The sequence below is a fragment of the Bos grunniens genome, chromosome 5 (assembly GCF_055505025.1).
Source record: "Bos grunniens cultivar Pamir isolate PY7600 chromosome 5, Bosgru_T2T1.0, whole genome shotgun sequence".
Taxonomy (NCBI): Eukaryota; Metazoa; Chordata; class Mammalia; order Artiodactyla; family Bovidae; genus Bos; species Bos grunniens.
Window position 1 is genome coordinate 113,234,297 of NC_141169.1, and position 19,102 is coordinate 113,253,398.

Below are 19,102 nucleotides of genomic sequence, written 5' to 3' on the forward strand. Positions count from 1 at the left end.
CAGTACCCTCTGACAAGACCCTAGATGTAGTCCACAATACTAGACAAACTATCATAGGGCCATTACGGGGCCACGATGAGTACTTCCCTAAATAATAACCAAATTCAATCAATCCAAGTTCAGTAGAACTGAAAACACGAACAAACGCCTTAGAGAAGAAGGCAGGAAAGTGTAAATAAACCTGGGACCTACCTTGTTTACAACTCCCACAGACAGATGAAATTCAATTCCATGCCAATCATACCCCTTCGATCACTAAAACACAAACAGAAAAATAAAAGTTCATGCCATATAAGCAGTTCTTCCAGTTCCTACAAGGTGCTTGGTTTCAGAGGTGACCAGCTATTTATCTGCTTCCTATTCTCTCCACTCCCACAACAGCAGCTGAGTGTCACTGGCAAAAAGGCCCAGATATTGGGGGCAGGAGGAGAAGGGGACGACAGAGGATGAGACGGCTGGATGGCATCACCGACTCGATGGACGTGAGTCTCAGTGAACTCCGGGAGTTGGTAATGGACAGGGAGGCCTGGCGTGCGGCGATTCATTGGGTCGCAATGAGTCGGACACGACTGAGCCACTGAACTGAACTGAACGTGGAGTTAGATACAGGTAACACTGATTGAACACTAATTATATGCTAGGCACTATTCTAAGTGCTTAAATGTACTAATTAATTTAATTCTCACAACCCTATGAGATATTGATCAACTCGTTTTACATACAAATGACAACTGACCTGTACCTCTGAAAATTGCTCTTTCAGTTCAGTTCAGTCGCTCAGTCGTGTCCGACTCTTTGTGACGAGAAGCGAAAAGCAAAGGAGAAAAGGAAAGATATACCCATCTGAATGCAGAGTTCCAAAGAATAGCAAGAGGAGATAAGAAAGCCTTCCTCAGCAATCAATGCAAAGAAATAGAGGAAAACAAAAGAATGGGAAAATTGCTCTTATTAGTGTAAAGAAATGCCTCTTAAAAATGCAGGCAATCTCAAAAAATTTTTAAAATGTAGGCAATCTCAACCACTGTTGCTGGGCTGTCTCAATGGTTGATGTTTATAAAACGTTCCATATTCATCCATTCATTTTATATTTCTTAAGTCCCCATGGTGAGCTGAGCACTACACTAGGTGTTAAACAGGATTCAGTCTCTGTCCTACAGAGTTGAGAAACTAGTTGGGGAGATCATACTAAATCCAAGAAACAGTCCAAGAAATGGAATGTCCTATTATAATGTACACTCTCTCTGTGCAATCATTCAGTTAAAAAAAAAATCAGTAACCTTTGGGAAAAGCAAAGGAAAGCTTCACAGAAGAAGTGCCTTAAAGTTGGACATTTAAAAAAAAAAAAAGGCAGACAGGAGAAACGCCCTACGGGCACGGAAACAAGAACAAAACCATGAGGCAGAGACAGTCATCCGGGTCCTTCATCATCTGATCCCATCCAGTCTCACCAGCCTTTGCCCTTGTCCACTGGCCTCTCTCCCCCTCCTCATTAATCATGTCCAACTTCTTCCTTCTAGAATACACAATCTTTGATAGCTCTGTTGTTTCTCCTATTGCCTTGAAAGTTCCCCCACTCCCCAACCCCAGACTTTTTCCCTGGTAGGTAACATTAACTAATCCTAATACAGAGTAGGTACTCAATAAAATATAACCTCTGTTATAAATACTATTATTCAAGATTCCACTGAAACATTTTTCTATAACCTTTTCCAATTCTCCAGAGTTAATCTACTGGCCTCTCTGCCACACCTGCGTGGAACGGCATTTGTCCATTTCTCCACCAGGACGATAAAACATTCTCCTGTCCTCAGGTTTCTTTTTTGCTCATCTCTTACTTGAACAGGTAACATCTTTTATATGACCCTATATCCCCCAAGACCTAGTGTCTGGCACGTAATAGGTGCCAATTATGCACTTGTTGACTGAAGGTCCAACAGACTCAAATTTACAAAATGAATAACGACAGGATTCCTCTAAAAAATCAGGACTTCGGTGGTGGTCCAGTGGTTAAGACTCTGCACTTCCACTGCAGGGGGCACAGGTTCAATTCCTGGTCAGGGGAACTAAGATTCCACATGCCCCATGGAGCAGCTAAAAAATTAAAATATTAAAAAGACTAAAAAGTCAGTTATTTAGTACATTTAAACAATTCAGTTTGTCAGAAATTTAATGTACTTTAACATCTTCATGAATATGTATGCTACATAATTATACCAACAATTCATGCACAAAAAAGTCAAAGTGGATTCACCAAACACAACCAGCTGACTAGTTTTTGCTTGATAAAAAAATAAGGTCCTCATCCATGCCAATGGACAAAGGTAAAATTAAGTGAATTGACTATTTAGATATTGTGGATGGTGATCTTTCTCACTGAAATGATCCAACTCGAATGCAGTTGTTTAGTCTCTAAGTCAGGTCCAACTCTTTGTGACCCCGTGGACTGCCATCTGCCAGACTACTCTGTCCATGGGATTTTCCAGGCAGGAATACTGGAGCGAGCTGCCATTTCCTTCTCCAGGAAATCTTCCCGATCCAGGGATGGAACTCGTGTCTCTTGCTCAGCAGGAGGATTCTTTACTGCTGAGCCACCTGGGAAGACGTATGTATGTTTAAATAGGTATTTATACTGGCTTTAGTCACAGATGGTAGAGGTTACAAATTTAGAAGACCAATCATAAATTAAGGTTTATTTATAGAAACTTTCCATATGGTAAGAGTTTAAGAAGTAAGACAGCAGCCTTTTTCTCTGCCCAAAGCAGAGGGTAGCAGAGTGCCAGAGGACCAGACCCTCTCTTGACTCTGCTCCTGACACTGCTTCCAGCAGAGGAAGAAAAGTGCCAGCCACGCAGGAGCCTCACTGGCATCAGTCACCCACGGCAAGGCACATTTTCAATGTCTGTGCTCTCCAAGGCTTAAGTATTCACTTTATACAGGTCTGTGTTCATTGAAAGCACAATTTGTGGCTTGGAACTTAAAAAATGTTCTAATGTGCTGGTCTGCCCACATACTAATTGAGTCCGCCAGGTTTGAACACGCCAGGCTTAAAATACTCCTTAGATAGTTGTGCAAAGGTATGAGCTCAATCCTTTATTCTCAGGAAAAGGAACTCAGTCAGGGAGAATGACTGTAGCAATAGTATTTCGATGAAAGCCATAGCAGAAAAAGTCAACCGAACAGTTTTGAGTTACTATTTTAAAATATCATAATAGAAATAAGATATGTGCTAATGACAGATTGCTTACAATGATTAATCTCACTTAAAATGAGATCCTGGTTTTTAAGTTCCAAGTTGTCAGAGAAAGTATTTTGAAACTGATTTCTACATGAGACCATCTCATAAAAAAGTTGTTTTAGTCATCCACTGACTAAACCCCTTCAGAATCCAGTCTAACTTACTTTATATTGAAACAAATTAAGTGCTTTATATGAACAGTATTATAAGCAGAACTTTTTTACTCTTTTATCAGCTTTAGAAAAATGCCAGTAAAATTGAAATGACTGAATTTTTATAAATAAACCTCACAAGCTCACACATCTGATCCCTTCCATCTCAGTTGGGGAACCAGAGCAGAAAGGGTTCAATGACCTGATAACAGGGAGACGGGGACCAGAATCTGATTACTAATCCAATTAATTTATTCTACTCCAAACTACCTAACACACTGTTTTATCAAGACAGAACATGTTTTGGAAATTACAATGAAAAAAAGTTTAAATACCTACACTTATTCACTAGCTGAAAAGAATTTAAAAACTAAATTTGCACCCTAAAGATGTGAAAATGCTGTCCCTTAAAAACTTGAGCAACAGAAAAATTACAGCAGTTATTTTCAATGCTTTTGGCTCAATACCTGCTTACACAGAATCTTTGCTAGGAGTTTAGCTTTAAAAAGTTTTTCTCACATTCCCAAGGGTATGGGAATAATTTTTACAATCTAAGATGACATTATCCTTATCTTTTAAAACATAAACTTCCTGCCAAAAAAAAAGTAATTTCACAGAATCCAGGGTCATCTTTCAAACAAACATTTCTTTTGAAAGAATGCTATTGTCTCACTTTAATTTGGGGGGAAAGAGATGCAAAAAACCGAAGAAAAGTAACAAAAATAAAATGGAAGGAAAACGAAAAAAGGAAGAAAAATCAGTATAAATGTTTGTCTGATATCAAAGAAGGAGGAGAAAAACAATTTTCAATTTAATAAATGAACGACAGTTTTTACACAAGCTCATCTACAAGGTATGGTTACATAGCTCCTCAAACTGAACACCTAGAAGAAAAATCTAAACGTGATTTTTGCCTGATTCCTCTATCTGTTCTTTCTTCCACTTCCAAAGATAAGAGCATTAAGTGGATTGGGCCTCCTGGAACAAGAAAGGAAGTGAGAAATGTCAGTCCATGCAAGCCCCCTCAAAGTGCTGGTACTGGCTGGGACTATTAATACTAGAGAGCCTCAAAGCGAGAGTCAAGAAAGACCACTGTTCCCAGACAAGTCTATAACCTCCTCTAGAAGAGACTAGAAACATGAGGAGCCATATACTCTGCAGCCTTTCACATGCACCAAAAGCCCTTCCTTTCCTATTATCAATTTAACTTGGACAGAAAATTTAAAAAACATTTAAGATAACATTTAATTAAGATGACAAGAGGAAAAAAGAAGCAAAACCATATGTACTATATATACATATATATGATGGGAGAAGGGATAATTAAGATCTATGTAGTCCAATTATCAACACAGCTGCAGCACTCAACCTAACACATGCCTGTGTGTACATGCTCAATCACTCAGTCCTGTCCAACTCTGCGACCCCCTGGACTGTAGCCCACCAGGCTCCTCTATCCATGGGATTCTCCAGGCAAGAATACTGCAGTGGGCTGCCATTTCCTACTCCAGGGGATCTTCCCAAGCCAGAGATAAAACCCACATCTCTTGAATCTCCTGCATTGGCAGGTGGATTCTTTACACTGCGCTACCTAGGAATCCCTTGCTAAGGCACTAGAACACAGACATAACTTACAAATAAAAAACTAAAATCTCAAACCCTCCATGCAGATGGAGAGTTTCCAACTCTATTAAAGTTCCCAGTTTCACCTTCCCCTGCCAGCACTCCGCAACAAGTCATGGAAGCGTTGCCCATCTCACTGTGTATGAAGACTGAAGTCGTAGCTCCAGATGGGCAGATACAGTGATCACTTTTTGAAACTGCAAAGCAAAACTCACTTTATAGTTTTCCAGGTGTCTGGACATCTACTGTCTTATGTGATTCTCCTAACACTGTAAGGTGGTACTGACAGAGATGATGGGTGGAGAGTAAATCGCAACAAAGCCCTATTACAAGTGGATTTGCAGAGGAGGAGTCCATTTGTCTCTGAGTTCTAATCATTTTTTAGATCTCAAACCTGACTCTAACACCTCTGCAGCAAGTTTTAATAAATGCATACGTTCCTATTTTCTTAAACAGAATAAAATGAATATTACTATTCCTTGCTTTTTCTCCGTAATAAATTATTTTAATTTTTCAAAATAGGTAATATACAACTATGGTTTTAAAAAACCTCGCAGTACAATGAACGCATCGTGAAACGTAGGTCTCTTTCCCACCCAGTCCCCCAGTACTTCTTTCAAGAAAGGATACCAAGGTTCTTGCCAGTTAACCCTTTCTTAACAACTGGATCACTCTCCTGTGCTTACAAACACAGCTGCAGTAGAGTGACTTAATGGTTATCGCCCCACCAGAGACAGCACATCTCCACCACCACTGAATCTGGAGGCCAGGCCTCACTGTGGCACCGCACGTTTGTACCCCCTCCCCACACACACTTCCACTCAAGTGCACACACGAGACGAGAGGTTTCTTGTACATATGCATGGTAAAATACTGTTGCTGTTGTTTAGTCACTAAGTTGTGTCCGACTGTGACCCCCAGGGACTGTAACCCGCCAGGCTCCTCTGTCCATAAGATTTCCCAGGCAAGAATAGTAGAGTGGGTTGCCATTTCCTCCTTCACGGGATCTTCCCAAACCAGGGAAAAAACCCACGTCTCCTGCATTGGCAGGTGGATTCTTTACCACTGAGCCGCCTGGGAAGCCCACGGTAAAACAAACAAGACATAAAATTTACCATTCTAACCATGTTTAACTGTAAAATTCAGGGGCATTGGATTTACAGTGTTGTGGGACCATCACCACTATTCACCTCCAAAACTTTTTCATCATCCCAAACAGTAACTCTGTACTCATTACACAGTAATTCCCCATTTCCCCTCCCTTGAGCCCCCACTAACACTAGTTTACTTTCTGTCTTTATGAATTTACCTATTCCAGGTACTTCGTGTGAGAGAAATCATACAATATTTGTCCTTTTGTGCCTGGCTTGTTTCACGCAGCGTAGTTATCCTCAAGCTTCCCATGTTGTACGTTGTTTCAGAATTTCCTTCTTTCTGAAGGCAGAACAATATTCCATTGTGTGTACATAGCACATTTTATTTATCCATTCACCAGCGGAGGGACATCTGGGTTGTTTCTGTCTTGTAACTACTATGAATAATGCTGCTGTGAACACTGGTGTACAAGTGTTAAGTCCCTTCTTTCAATTCTTTTGGGTATTTGCTTAGAAGTAGAATTGCTGTACCTATGGCAGTTCTGTGCTTAACTTTTTGAAGAACCACAAAACTGTTTTCCGCAGTGGCTACACCGTGTTACAACTGGGATACCTAGGTTCCAGTTTTTCCTCCTCAGTTTTTTGGTAATAGTCATCCTAAAGGATGTGAAGTGGTAACTCACTGTGGTTTTCATTTGCATTCAAAGGAGAGGATTCTTATATCTATGGCTTCAAAACACTTTGCATTTGAAGGTATTCCTATGGCACTGGTCCACCTCTGACCCACAAAGAAGTGTCTGATCTGGCTCTTCATCGAGGTTCTCAAGAGTCTACCACTCATTCTGCGTCCCAGTCACTTCAAACCTTGCCTACGCTGACTACCACCATTCTCCACTCTGCCTTCTCTGCATGTCTTAATATCCTTTCACCTAGGTTTTTTGGCTTTCTTCTCAAGAAATGCTGACCTATTTATAACTAGACATTGCCAGTTTAATCAACAAGCTGCCTCAATTTCTGGAAGAAGTGACTACTCACAGCACTTCTGGCATTCAAGTCTTCGCAGGAATTGTCAACATGCTCAAAAGGTCTTTCTTTCTTGACTATCTAAGGCACTTGCTTTTCTTTTTCTTAATTTTGGGTTCAGAACTCTTCTGGATGCTTGAAAATGACAGCAAATTGATCTCTGGATAACCAAAGTTTTATCAGAGGCATTTTCATGCCTATTTTTACCTGCATTTAAGCAGAGCTTGCAGATAAATGAAATAAACACATTAAACCTCTCATCGCTCATAAAGAATACAACGAAGATGACAAAATTTAAAAGACTTTGGTTAGTATCCCACAATAAACTGCTATTTGACTGCCTAAGGTGCCTAGAACCTGGTAGGAACTAGATAAATATTTATTGAATGAATGGTTTAAGAAGATATAATATGGCAGCAGAGAACGTAGGCTTTGGAGTCAGATCCGGATTTGTATGTCAGTTCCAACCTTCATTAGTCATATGATCTTGGAATAAATTGCTCAGCTTCTCTGAGGCTCAGAGATGCTTAAAAAAAAAAAAGATAATACCACCTATCTTCCAGAATGACCATAAGGAGATGTTACTGCTGATATATTCAAATATATAAACCGCTTTGTTGGTATAGGCTCTAGGTACTTCAAAAACATGGATTTAAGCAAAAGCCAACAGTTCAGTAGCTCACAGTTCATTTATTTATTCAACAATCATTTAGTGAAGGCCTACTTCATGCAGGCACTGTAGCTGCAAAGACACATCAGTGATCGCGAAAGACGGAGACCCTTGTTCTCCCAGAGCTTATATTCTGACAGAGACATAAAAAATAATAATAAACATAATAAGTAAACTGCATAGATCTTAAAATGTAATGAGTGCTTTAGGGAAGAAAAAGAAAAGGTAGATGAGGATAAAGAGACTCAGAAGTGGTGGGAGCAGATCAAGAATGAAATCTATTCCACACCACAGTTACAGGTATGGGGTCAAATCACAGTAAATGAGGTAGAACGACAAATACAAGGAGCTCCTGGCATCTGAATTCTTCATCCAACACTGAGTACTTCATCCAGATGGCAGCTGGAAGAGCCCTAACATGATCGATCACCTCCAGTCTCACAGGCTCCCCTTGTTCCAAACTTTCCCTAGAAGGTCCCCAAAGAAGAGAACAGACCAGAGCCTGGGAACAAACGCACCCAGACTGAACAATGGAGAGAGGGGCCGACACAGGGCTAGCGTGACCCACATTCTGAGTCAAGGCCACAGGAGAAATTGAAAAATCACTTCATCTCAGGGCTGGAAACGGACCATCATGTGTCAACAAATATTTTCCAAGTGACCATGTGCTAGATGCTAAGGATACACAGATGATTATGACAAAATCCCTATTCAAGGCATTGTGTGCTACGTACTTTTTATTACAGGCATTAACTAATCGTTATGGGAGTTCAAAGGCAGGAATAAAAAAGCAAAACAAATTGCCAAAACATTCCAAATAAATTGTGAAGAATCATCCCGGGATCACCACACTCACCATCTCCTACCAATGCTACAAACAGAAGACTCATCTGGTGCTTCCGGGCAAGGAGAAAGCAAGGCTGTGACCCTTGCAGGGACAGGCCTTGAAGCCTCTTAGAATCTTGTTCTCTCACGTGGTTTGTTAAAGCAAGCACTTGGGCTTCCAGGGGGCTCGGTGGTGATGAATCCACCTGCAGGAGGCCTTGGGTTCGATCTCAGGGTCAGGAAGATCCCCTGAAGAAGGAAATGGCAACCCACTCCAGTATTGTGGCCTGGGAAATCTCCTGAACAGAGGAGCCTGGTGGGCTACAGTGCATGGGGTCGCAGAAAGTTGGACTTCACTCAGCAACTAAAACAGCACCTAAACACCAAAGTAGTTAAAGGCTGTTATGATCATTTACATCCCCCCTTCCATTTCTTTTCCACAAAACATTGGAATCACAGGAGAACACTGTTCCAGTCCAACCATTCACTCAATGCCAATCTCCAAATTTTTTAAAAATAGTACTTAATCCTTTAAAATATTTGCTGGAAGAAAACAGTGTCTTATTTTCCTGTCCTAAAGGAAATTTTATTTCACCTAGGCTATTTACAGAGATCTAAGAGATCTACAACTTTAACTTCTAGAATAAAACTAACCATAACCACTTCCGAGCCGTGTGTCTTTTCTGCTGGCCCAGGTTCCAACCCTTCCGCCTACCAAGGCTTAGGAGTCTTTCCAGGTCTAAGTCTGCCAGCACTCTTACTTTCCATTTTATGGCTAATTGTGACTCTCAGGAATCCAGCCACAAAGTACTGTGGGAAATTGTTAATCCACACACCATATTTCATCTTCATCTTCCAGACAGAATCTCAAAGGCCTGTAAAGCACCGTGTCAAAAGTATCTGTCTTTATACCTCTCCAAAGGAAAAAACAGAAACATCACTTTGCCAACAAAGGTCCGTATAGTCAAAGCTATGGGCTTCCCTCGCAGCTCAGTCGGTAAAGAATCTGCCTGCAAGGCAGGAGAGCAGGGTTCAATTCCTGGGTTGGGAAGATCCCCTGGAGAAGGAAATGGCAACCCACTCCAGTATTCTTGCCTGGAGAATTCCATGGATAGAGGAGCCTAGCAGGCTACAGTCCATGGGGTTTCTATAGAGCTGGACACGACTTAACCAACTAAACCACCACCACCATGGTTTTTCCAGTAGTCATGTATGGACGTGAGAGTTGGATCATAAGGAAAGCTGAGCACCAAAGTATTGATGCTTTCTAACTCTGGAGCTGGAAAATACTCATGAGAGTCCCTTGGACTGCAAGATCAAACCAGTCAATCCTAAAGGAAATCAACCCTGAATATTCATTGGAAACACTGATGCTAAAGCTGGATGGACCACCTGATGTGAAAAGCTGACTCACTGGAAAAGACCCCAATGCTGGGAAAAATAGAAGGCAAAAGGAGAAGAGGGAAGCAAAGGGTTGGATGGTTAGACAGTCTCACCGACTCAACGGACATGAGTTTGAGCAAACTCCAGGAGACAGTGAAGGACAAGGGAGTCTGGCATACTGCAGTTCATAGGGCAGCAACTGAACGCTGAACAACAACTAAAGGAAAAAACTTATCTCGGACTTATTTTCACTTATTTCACTTGTTTTCACTTATTTGTAATCTCTCTACATCCAACAGAAACATACTTCACCAGGATAACATATCTCAGCAAACTGCCGCTATCTCAGCAATTACAATGCAGTATATGCTTTCAATAATGAGTCAGGCCTTGGGAGTGGTTTAGCACATGGAAATTCACCAGCTGGCATCTACAATTAGATTCAAGGAGGCAAATGGAATTTTTCTGTCAGGTTTTTCCAAAAGTTAGCTGGTTCTTAAATTGATTATACCCTTCTGAAGTATTTACAGATGAAATGATATAATGTCTGGGATTTGTTTTTAAATACTGAGGCGGAAGAGGGGAGTAAGGTTAAACAAGATTGGTCATGTGTTGATAACTGTTGAAGCTGGGTGGTAGATCCATGGTGGCGGTTGATTTTATTAGTCTCTTTACTTACACGTGTGTTTGAAATGTAGTCCATTAAAAAGATCTGATTTGATTTTTCTTAAAAGTACTTTACCTGACTGAGGAAATTCCCTTCTATTGTTGGTTTCCTGAGAGTTTTTGTCATGAATTGGTATTACATTTTCTCTAAAAAAAAAAAAAAAAATCTGATTTTTTTTTTAAACTTATGTCATGATCTGGAGAACCTGAGTAACAAAGAACAAAATGATTCTTGGAACCAATGAGCCCCATAATCTACCAGAGTAAAAACTGTTCTTAATATATATATCTCAATTCTAACACTTAGTTTTCACTGAACAAATACTTACCAAGCACAGCTAGCAGGTGCCAGGCACTAAGCTGAGTTCTGACGACACAATGATAAAATCCAGTGGTGACCTGTTTTATGAAAGGGGTGAGCACACCGTGCCACAGACCAAACAAGAAGAGCTAATCCAACTCTGGCCAGGAAAAAGTTCCCAAGAACCATCTAAATTAATTTAACCAAAATGCAACCAGGGAAACAAAGCACCTAAAAAAGGCCGCACAGTGACCTTTATCGTCTTGTAGATTAAGGTCAGTAGGAAGATGTGCGCTCGTCTAAAAACTAAAGCACCTGTTTCCCTGTAAAGCAGAAATTATCAAACTGCCATTCATTCAATGAATATTTATTTAAAGCCTACCACAAGCCAACACATGCTAGACAAAAATCATGGTCTCTGCCCTCATAGAGTTCATAATTTCAGAGCACAGAAAGACAAAAACAAGCAAGTAAGCAAGCCATCAAGAAGAAAACTAAGTACAAATCGTTACCAGGTTATAAAAGAGAACAAAGAAGGAATTCTGCGGCAGAAAGCACCTACTTTTTAAATACGGTGATAAGGAAAGCTGGACCACTGAAGAGAGACCAAGGGATGACTGCGTGGCTGACTGAGGGAAAGGGCCCATGCTGTGAGGCGAGTGCAGACAAGGCGTGTGTGGGATGCGGGTCACAGGAAGAAACACCCATTCCACTCTAACTGTGATGGGAGACGGCTGGAGGTGAGGGTTTCACAGAGAGAAGTGACAGGATTCAATTTGTGTTTTTAAGATCATTCCTGCTACTCTGGAAAGAATGCATTCAAAAAGAACAATAATGTTTACCCAGAAGAATTTTAGATGAGTAAAACCAAAACACCAGAATTGATTTGGCCAGTGAAAATCACCTCTGCATCCCCATTATCAACCTGAAATCTTTTAAATTACCCTACCAAGTCCAGGCTCCACGGTACAGTTTTTGTTTTGTTTTGAGCACTTACTACCCATAGGTCGAGACCTCTGAGGAGCTCCCTGGGAAGCTGAAACAAGCCTAGATGCCCGGGGTTAGCATTTTTCTCATTCTCCAATTGCCAAAGTCAGATTCATTTTCATTTACTCATCTCCTAATCCACAATCAGCTTCTTGACGAAAAAGAAAGGAGGAGGGAACTTCCTCCAGTTTTTCAGGCAACAATAAACTTACTGAGCATCTGATAAGGCATGTGATTGCACAACCTTTCTTACCGCCAACTATGTTCCAGGTGGGAACTCCACTATGAACGCAATTCTAATTCTGTCCAAGTTGGCTAGATCTCAGAAGGATGTCTAAAGCAAGCTCACTTAATTCTGCTTTTAAGAAACTTTCCTCATTCCAAAGTCTGAACAAGAATAAATTTCTAATAGCATTTGTAATTGACAAGGAAAGAAAAATAAATTTCACTGTCAATCCCTGTGACATGTGAATAAGCAACTTTGACAAAGGCATTAACAAACCAAGTTATGCTCAAAGAGATTTTACTGTCATTTCAAAAACAGAATGGAAAGAGGAGCAATGGACAGTACCAACATCTGTGGGGCTTTCCCTATGTTACATCACTCATCTTGACGTCACTCCTACGAGAGAATTATATCCCCCTCTAACGGATGAGGACACAGGCCGAGAGAAGGCGGTACTAGTTCAGGGTCACACAACTATCAAGTGGCTTCCATGGCCCCTACACTAAACAAATGTTTAAACAGAGATCTAAATCCCAGAAAGTCTTCCACATGACTACTGGACTAACAGATAAGGAAGTTTACACATACGCGTGTGTGTTTCATCTGGGGGTCTAATCACCAACTGTACTATTTCTTCAGCGAGGAAAGCGTTTAGGATTCCTACTTGCAGACCACCGGAAAGCACCTCTGAAGAGACCAGGGAGTTTGATGGCAAAAGTTATCCAAGTTATTTGCCTTTAATGAAATCAAAAGAGCTTCTCCTTGAAGGCAGTGTATACTGGTACTTTCTTGGGGTTGCAGCAGTGACTCCCTAAGAAAAGCTTATAGGGGCTCACAGAAAACCATTGCAGGACTGTCTGTGAGTGATTTAGGGTGGTGACACTGAGCAACACTATTCCGTCAACAAACAAAACCAAATGAGACAGCAGACACGAAAACACCCAACAGTGGCTAGCATAAAACACTCAGTAAAGAACAAGCTTCTTCCATTATCTGCTCTGAGTCATTGGCACAAAAAAAAAAAAAAAACTGCTGGATGGAGTCATACCATTTTACTTAGTTGGGAAAACTAATGAAATTCTCTTCCTCTCAAATCCAGCCAGACTGAGTTTAAATATCTGGGCCCATATTTGCTAAGAAAAACAGGGACACAGCCAGCAACATTTCAGAAGTCAAAAGTCTTCCCTTAAAAATGATTTTATTTATTCCATCAGTCAGCAGCAGAACAATGGACAAAACGGTATCTTTAACGCAAGTCTTAAGAGTTGAGTGCAACACAACCCAGCAAAACCACCGAACTGTTGCTGCAATCGACATTACGATCTGCATTCCTCCATTTCTATGATCCCGGAGCGGCCACACACAACCTGGCATATTAATTAGATCACTGCTAAACACCTCATGCAGGGCCAAATGAGTCTTCAACTATTTTAATGGTTTAACTTTTGAAATGGGATGATCTTCTCTATAAAACATTCTTTGAAATTAATTCTCTCATTTAGATGCTTCTGAGATTCAGACCGAGATTAACAACCTCCTACCCTAATTAAAGTTGAGACAGTGTGAAATGGTAAAGACTGCTGGAATGAACATCGTGATAAATATAAGGATCAAATGAAATCACAGAAGGGCTTTTTAGGGGTCATCTAACTTAATGCTCTTACAGAGGGAAAAAATTAGATGTTAGAAAACTTGTTCAATATTACACAGCTTATTAGTGACAAAATGAGGTGTTTTTTTTTAAGTCCCAAGCCTACTGATGTCCCGTTGGCCAGCTGACCTCTCTCTACTAATAAAAGCCGCCACTTTTCAGATAATCACAACATGCCAGGTGCAGCACCAAGGGTTTTACATATGTGATCTCATTTAATCTCACCACAATCCTATGAGGAAGGCACTATCAAACCATTTTATAAATAAGGAAACCAGGATTCAAACCCAAGTCCGTCTGATGCCAAAGTCTTTGGTTTCAACCACTATACGATGCCTCTCTACTTTCCATTCATTCATTCATCAAATACTCGCTAAGCAACTATAAGTGATCAAGTTCTGTCTCAGCCCTAGAGACACTAGTGATGCAGACAGACAAGGTCCCTGCTCTTATGGTAACAACTAAAAAACAAAAAAAGCACTGCAGGTATGACTGATAAGTGCTGTGGAAGAACAGTAATGTGATAACAACTACAGAGGCAACATTATGCCACCAATCATATATGAAAACACTAAATACATAAAAAGACTACCATCTCAGAGATAACATTAGGATATCTACTAAGGAAAAAAACAAAACAACAAGCACTGGTAAGGATGTAGAGAAACTGCAATGCTTCTGAAGTGTCAGTGGTAATCTACAAAGAAAGTAAATTTAATCTTAGATAGTGAAGTAACTAAACCAGATTCTGAGTCCTTCAAATATAATAGGGATTTGAAACAATATATTCTGAAAAGCAGAAACCACTGTCCTCTTTCTTCAGTATGATACTAATTATAGCACAGGCATAAGCAGAAAACAAGTATAACAGATCTTTCTAAATTAAAATGGTGGAGAGGTCTGACAGAATGTGGTCCACTGGAGAAGGGAATGGCAAACCACTTCAGTATTCTTGCCTTGAGAACCCCAGAAACAGTATGAAGGCAAAAAGACAGGACACTGAAAGATGATCTCCCCAGGTCAGGAGGTGCCCAATATGCTACTGGAGATAATGGAGAAATAACTCGAGAAGGAATGAAGGGATGGAAGCAAAGCAAAACCACCACCCAGTTGTGGATGGGACTGATAGAAGCAAGGTTGGACGCTGGAAAGAGCAATATTGCATAGGAACTTGGAACGTTAAGTCCATGAATCAAGGCAAATTGGAAGTGGTCAAACAGGAGATGGCAAGAGTGAACACTGACATTCTAGGAATCAGCAAACTAAGATGGACTGGAGTGAGGGAATTTAACTCAGATGACCATTATATCTACTACTGCGGGCAGGAATCCCTCAGAAGAAATGGAGTAATCATCACAGTCAACAAGAGAGTCCGAAATGCAGTACTTGGATGCAATCTCAAAAACAACAGAATGATTTCTGTTCATTTCCAAGGCAAACCATTCCATATCATGGTAATCCAAGTCTATGCTCCAACCAGTAATGCTGAAGAAGCTGAAGTTGAACGGTTCTATGAAGACCTGCAAGACCTTCTAGAACTAACACCCAAAAAAGATGTCCTTTTCATTATAGGGGACTGGAATGCAAAAGTAGGAAGTCAAGAAACACCTGGAGTAACAGGCAAACTTGGCCTTGGAGTACAGAATGAAGCAGGGCAAAGGCTAATAGAGTTTTGCCAAGAGAACGCACTGGTCATAGCAAACACCTTCTTCCAACAACACAAGAGAAGACTCTACACATGGACATCACTGGATGGTCGACACTGAAATGAGATTGATTATATTCTTTGCAGTCAAAGATGGAGAAGCTCTATACAGTCAGCAAAAACAAGACCGGGAGCTGACTGTGGCTCAGATCATGAGCTCCTTATTGCCAAATTCAGACTTAAATTGAAGAAAGTGGAGAAAACCACTAGACCATTTAGGTATGACCTAAATCAAATCCCTTATGATTATACAGTGGAAGTGAGAAATTGATTTAAGGGACTAGATCTGATAAACAGAGTGCCTGATGAACTATGGACGGAGGTTCGTGACATTGTACAGGAGACAGGAATCAAGATCATCCCCAAGAAATGCAAAAAAGCAAAATGGCTGTCTGGGGAGGCCTTACAAATAGCTGTGAAAAGAAGGGAAGTGAAAAGCAAAGGAGAAAAGTAAAGATAAACCCATTTGAATGCAGAGTTCCAAAGAATAGCAAGGAGAGATAAGAAAGCCTTCCTCAGTGATCAATGTAAAGAAATAGAGGAAAACAGTAGAATGGGAAAGACTAGAGATCTCTTCAAGAAAATTAGATACCAAGGGAACATTTCATGCAAGGATGGGCTCAATAAAGGATAGAAATAGTAGGGACCTAACAGAAGCAGAAGATATTAAGAAGAGGTGGCAAGAATACACAGAAGAACTGTACAAAAAAGATCTTCACAACCCAGATAATCATGATGGTGTGATCACTCACCTAGAGCCAGACATCCGGGAATGTGAAGTCAAGTGGGCTTTAGGAAGCATCACTACAAACAAAGCTAGTGGAGGTGATGGAATTCCAGCTGAGCTGTTTCAAATCCTGAAAGATATGCTGTGAAAGTGCTGCACTCAATATGCCAGCAAATTTGGAAAACTCAGCAGTGGCCACAGGACTGGAAAATGTCAGTTTTCATTCTAATCCCAAAGAAAAGCAGCGCCAAAGAATGCTCAAACCACCGCAGAATTGCACTCATCTCACATGCTAGTAAAGTAATGCTTAAATTCTCCAAGCCAGGCTTTAGCAATACGTGAACCGTGAACTTCCAGATGTTCAAGCTGGTTTTAGAAAAGGCAGAGGAATCAGAGATCAAATTGCCAACATCCAATGGATCACTGAAAAAGCAAGAGGGTTCCAGAAAAACATTTATTTCTGCTTTATTGACTATGCCAAAGCCTTTGACAGTGTGGATCACAATAAACTGTGGAAAATTCTGAAAGAGATGGAAATACCAGACTACCTGACCTGCCTCTTGAGAAACCTGTATGCAGGTCAGGAAGCAGAACTGGACATGGAACAACAGACTGGTTCCAAATAGGAAAAGGAGTACATCAAGGCTGCATATTGTCACCCTGATTATTTAACTTATATGCAGAGTACATCATGGAAACACTGCGCTGGAGGAAGCACAAGCTGGAATCAAGATTGCTGGGAGAAATATTAATAATCTCAGATATGCAGGTGACACCACCCTTATGGAAGAAAGTGAAGAACTAAAGAGCCCCTCTTGATGAAGGTGAAAGAGGAGGGTGAAAAAGTTGGCTTAAAGCTCAACATTTAGAAAACGAAGATCATGGTATCTGGTCCCATCACTTCATGGCAAATAGATGGGGAAACAGTGGAAACAGTTGGCTGACTTTATTTTTCTGGGCTCCAAAATCATTGTAGTTGGTGACTGCAGCCATGAAATTAAAAGATGCTTACTCCTTGGAAGGAAAGTTATGACCAATCTAGACAGTATATTGAAAAGCAGAGACATTACTTTGTCAACAAAGGTCCGTCTAATCAAGGCTATGGTTTTTCCAGTGGTCATGTATGGATGTGAGAGTTGGACTATAAAGAAAGCTGAGTGCCGAAGAATTGATGCTTTTGAACTATGGTGTTGGAAAAGACCCTTGAGAGTCCCTTGGACTGCAAGGAGATCCAACCAGTCCATCCTAAAGGAAATCCGTCCTGAATATTCATTGGAAGGACTGACGTTGAAGCTGAAACTCCAATACTTTGGCCACCTGATGTGAAGAGCTGACTCATTTGAAAAGACCCTGATGCTGGGAAAGATTGAGGGCAGGAGGAGAAGGGGATGACAGAGAATGAGATGGTTGGATGGCATCACTGACTCAAAGGACATGTGTTTGAGTGAACTCTGGGAGTTGGTGATGGACAGGGAGGCCTGGCATGCTGCGGTTCATGGGGTCGCAAAGAGTTGGACACGACTGAGCGACTGAACTAGAACTGGAACTATCAAGATTACACACTATGCAATTCCAATTCCCACTTCTTTTTTCCTCATTCTCATATTCCTATTAACTTTCTTTTCATCAGTTCCTCTGATATCTCAGCACAGAGACAAACTCTTATAATTGTACAGGTACAGGCAGTTCATTAAGCTGTCTTACTGGACTCAGATTGCTGCTGTGGGAACTGCCTCCTCTTAAGTTTCTGGGCTATTATCAGATAGAGGCAACTCTTAATCTCCCTGGCTTCCTTTCCAGGGGCTTATGCCAAGAAAAGGTGGAGAAATGACCTAGTCCAGTATCTAAAGTACCGTACTTCTAACCATTATGGGCTTTGAGTTGCACGTAATTTACCTTCACAGTAGAATGTACAGTCAATATGCTTTTAGTTATTAAACACACTTGGCACAGATCTTAGATACACAGAGAAAACAGTACAGCTACCCCTCCCTACTCTCAGTGAACTACAATGTCAACAGGAAGAAAAGGTCTTGGTGAAAAAAAGAAATGTTAAGTTAAAAAAGAGAGAGAGAAATAAGAAATTCCCTGGAAGTCCAGAGGTAGGACTCGGCACAGGGAGCATGGGTTCGATCCCTGGTCAGGAAACTAATATCCTGCACACCTCGTGACTTGGCCAAAAAAAAAGAAAGAGGAGTAATAAGAGAGTACTACAGGGAGAGGAGAGTGTGAAAACAAGTTTGAGGCTGTATTGATCAAGGAAAGTTTTTCTGTACAGTTAAGCCTCAGGCTAACTTTTAAAATGGCCAAGGACATAGTTCAGGGAAGGGCAGGAAGGTTACTTGGAGAATTCAGAGCAGCACTATCAAAGGAAGGTACCAAGTATCAGAACAGAATGATAACTAGTGCTTTTTAAAGTTCTGGTTGAAAAAAACATGTAATAATTCTGCTTTGTTGTTTAGTCACCAAGTCGTGTCCGACTTTTTTGCAACCCCATGGACTGTAGCTTGCCAGGCCCTCTGTCCATGGGATCTCCCAGGCAAGAACACTGGAGTGGGTTGCCATTTCCTTCTCCAGGGGATCTTCCCGACCCAGGGATCAAACCTGCATCTTCTGCACTGCAGGCAGAGTGTAAATGCTAAAGACAAAGAAATAGAAGCTGAAACAGATTCTAAGCAAGAAGAGCTTATCCAGTCTCTGCTTTTATGCCAAACATAATTTTCATATGTGTGTGTGTATATATATACACACACATATACATATATATATGATCTGTCCTCAAGGTACTTTGGCCAGGAGAGGCCACTTAACTTCATAATGACTGGAGTCAGAAA

The 19,102-nt window shown here is 40.8% G+C and overlaps 1 protein-coding gene across 4 annotated transcripts in view; it reads right to left on the bottom strand.

Annotated features, from left to right (window-relative positions):
• MRTFA (myocardin related transcription factor A) overlaps window positions 1–19,102 on the bottom strand; it is a 211,361-nt gene that overhangs the window by 175,783 nt on the left and 16,476 nt on the right. For 2 of the 4 annotated variants that reach the window (XM_086402975.1, XM_086402974.1), the window contains exon 1: window positions 193–251. The exons of 1 other annotated variant lie outside the window; for it this stretch is intronic. The gene's annotated coding sequence lies outside the window, so the exon portion shown is untranslated. Of the gene's footprint in view, window positions 1–192; window positions 256–19,102 lie in introns of those variants that run through there. One more of the 4 variants, XM_086402972.1, reaches the window with a different exon arrangement.